A 4,033-nucleotide genomic window follows, 5' to 3' on the forward strand; every position below is an offset into this window, starting at 1 on the left:
AGCGATCTGGAACGGCTGTCTCAAGCTCTTAACAAAAGTAATCCATCATGCACATGGCCCAACCCTTTTTCAAGGTTCTTCTAAATCAAAGGCTGAGATACTCAGAGTTTCATGTGTTTGCCTCAGGAAAAGCAACCATCCAACCCCTACATGAATCACCTTGACTCAATACAATGCAGATATTATTATATACTATAAAGCAATTTTTAGTGTTTAACCTTCCCAACTTTCCTTTTATTTGGTAAGGCCATTCCCGGCATCCCATTCCCCTTTCTTTTCTAAAGGTATGACAATATCTAGCTTATGGAAGTAATAATATTTTTAAAATGGCTAGAACTATCGCACTATTAATTTGATAATTGTGCATGAATTCACCGGAAAGAAAGCCTTGCATGAACATCTGATTGTACTGTCGGAGCACATGATCTATTTGAAACCTTCATATTGGTAGAGTGACAAGCTAATCTTCATTAGCATGATATTTCGCATATTAAACTTGCTACATTTTTATGCACACGAACCAGCGAGTCAGGAAAGAAAACAATATGGCTTGTCTTTTGAGTTGATTATATTTCTCGAAGCAGACATACACATTCATGGTTAATTTCCATATCTGACAGATTCAAGCCAAGGTCTATTTCTCTCTTTCAATTCTTTCTTTCTCTCTCTCTCTCTCTCTCTCTGTCTTTTTGGTTTAAACAAAATGGTATAGGCACTTCTTTTTTATACAAGTTGGTAGACTTTTTATCTGTCTGTATTCCTCTGTAAATTTATCTGTTTGTGTCTTTGCGCATTCAAATGCTCAAACTCATTGGTCTTTTATATCTCGCCCTTCCACAGGAATAGTATGGAAATGTGTTCTCTAGCTTTTAACCATGTGATGGTGGTTATGGTTAGCTTTCAACTGCAGAGAGACGAAACTCATAAGCTACAACAATATGACATGTATGAAAACTAGACATTCTTTCTCCTCTTACTAGCTTCTAAATAACATGTCAAACAATTAGATGATGATATATTTAACCCATTGTCCTCTTCGTGAGAGTATGTTTCAGCTAATTCTGCTTTGCCAATTGAAAAATTAGCTACAGACACTTTCTTGATAGATAAGTTATTATAAGACTGATCAGAGAGATAATATCTATACATATACATGTATACATAGAACACCCAAAAATAATGTTCAAGCAAAACCCAGATAAACCCCCCGGATAAAAACTGTACACAAACACCTGATGGTGTTTGAACAGACACCACAAGAGTCAAGAGCAAACAAAACCAAAAAAGACGCCCTTCAAATTATACAGATGCATCCACTGTTAATAAAGGTAAAGACTTCTTCTTTGATCTCCAAATTTGGACTCCAAGACTGCTTTTTTCTTACTGTTTCTTCTTCTTTCAGCTTATTCTACTCAACAATAATAACAAAATCCAGTGTAATCTCACAAATGGGGCCTGGGGAAGCCGTTTTCGATATACCCTCGGCTCAAGGGACAGTGAAAAGGAAGCAGTAAACAATAATAACAACAAAGTAATAGGATAACAGAAGCGAACGATACAACTGCTAGAAATAAAGATCTAAGAATAAGAAAATACAATAATAATATCAATGCTACTAGTAAGACTAGGAGAAACTCTCGACTTCCTGTTAACCTTCAACCTAATTTTCGACCTCCGAACTAGTTTATTCTGCTCAAATTGAGACCTTATTTATGTAGCTTTTTCTCTTTGTGAGACATGTGTTGCTTCTTGGTTACTCTTTTCTTTAATAATAGTGGTATCCAAGCATCCTTGCGCACCTCGACTATTTCACCACGCGCCTACTACCTCAGACACTTTAGGCCACACCATTCTGTGCACTTCATGGGTATTGTTTTTCAGTCCCATGTCTTGGGCAATAATTTTTTTTTGCAACCAATTATAGGTAGAAAACCTCAAAGATAAATCTATTGCACCCTTTCTCCTTCTCCTGCTTTCTAGTCTTAAAAATATTTTAATAAAGATTTTATAGTCTTAAACATATCCAGTTCCTTCAGCATCCATCTTTACTCTGCTGTCAGTAGACAAGAAGTGCCTACAAAATCCCTGCACCAACTTTAGAAATGCTGAATATTCTTTCTTAACTTACTTTTTCAATCTCCTCCACCACAGTAAGCTGCCCAGTTCAGCGATTACTGGCAAGATTCCTTCTCCGGACTTGTCGTGGTCTTGGTATGCATTTTTGTTATAGACATTATGGGTATGTCGGGACCCTGTTCCGGCAATGTTGCAGCAATTGTGTTCCTTTAGAGGCTCATATACAGGTGTCGACTCATGTATAGTTTGGATTGCCTTGACGGCTAATTTTTGTTGTATAGTCTCTCATGGAAGCTTGTCAACTCGTACCTTATATAGTTTCATGACAGTCTTGTCATCCCATGTAATGTATGTTCATGCCATTATGGGTATGTCGGGACCCTGTTCCGGCAATGTTGCAGCACTTATGTTCATGATGTATTAATATTAGTTTGTTTACATAATAGTTGTGTTTTCATTTCAGGAAGATTATCATAAAAGGGTGGAAGAATGGCAACAAACTCAGCCTCCTTCAACTCAACCAACACCTGATGATATGGCTTCATTGTGGACGGAAGCAGTGGGTGGAGTAAAACGGACTTGGAGTACATCGACCTACAGGTTCCAAACCCACTTTTAGCCAATTCTTCTTCTTCTCAAAGTCAACAACAGATGGAAGATATGAGAAAGGAAATTCGTGATTTGAAGCAATAGTTAGACTCCCAATTCGGAACATTTCTTAAGATGCAGAAATTCATGAGAAAACATGGGCATGATCTATCTGATAATGAGGATGAACAAACTAAATTAGTTGTGTAGTAGTTTAGGTGTGGTGTTTTGATTGATTGGTAAACTTGATTGTAAGAGACAACTTTATGTTTTGTTTTTAAACTTGAACTAGTATACGTACCCGCGCGATGCGCGGATAATTCTAAAAAAAAGCAATGCATTGTAAGATGTAAAGAACCTAAAAGCACTTCTTATTAAACAATGTTTTAGTACAACAAAATTAGTCACGCTCTTTAGAAGTACAATACTTTAGTCAAACAAAATTAATATTTAGGACTCTACAATATGTGCAATAGAAGGACAACATGTCATTAGCTTGATTTTATCACACAAAAGAGAAACAAATAAAAATTACAAATTCACCAGCAAATCATTTTCACTCCAAACTCCATCCTTCATCTTGAATAGGATTCTAAGTAGTTGCAATTGAACCACTCTTTTCAAACCAACTTTCATGAACTCTTCTGCCTTGACTCGTATGCTGGAAACCTCAGTCCAGCAAAAGAATTAATGTAATCAGCAAAGTCCAAGGTTGCATCATATCATAAAATAACTTTGTATAAACTTATTTGCAATATAAGCCTTCCTCAACCAAATTGCTACATCACTTTATGCTTCCTAAATTATCACCGTGTTGCAAACACTTAATCCTCAAATTTTCCAGCCAAGACTAATTCCTAAACGCATACGACATAATACAAATTCATATAAAATAAGAGAGGATACATTGCCAAATTTGACTCTAAAGGCCAAAGAGGATAAATGTACAAATTATGTACATTTATTTTAAAAATAATATGGGTGACTACATATACCTTCAAAGCCTTATTTTCGTTTCAGGATAGAATTAGCTCGCTAACTTGTCGTATTAATCATACAATCACTATTTACTATGTATCCATGCGATGAGTAGATAATACAAAAGAAAATTAACTATCCATCCTAAGTTTTTCCCACTGATGATAGATGTGTATTCACCCTTTGTACTGTTCAAGACTATCCAAACCTGCATAAAAATTTATAAGATGCATATTAAAGGAATATTATACTTCAATTGAAAGGTGACTGTNTTCAATTGAAAGGTGACTGTAGTATCATTTTAACCACTAATTCACAAATCATAATTATTTCATGTATCATAGTAATCCATCTCATTAAATGTGTAAACATTGGGGACAGACACAAAGAA

This window comes from Nicotiana attenuata, unplaced genomic scaffold (genome assembly GCF_001879085.1).
Source record: "Nicotiana attenuata strain UT unplaced genomic scaffold, NIATTr2, whole genome shotgun sequence".
Classification (NCBI taxonomy): Eukaryota; Viridiplantae; Streptophyta; class Magnoliopsida; order Solanales; family Solanaceae; genus Nicotiana; species Nicotiana attenuata.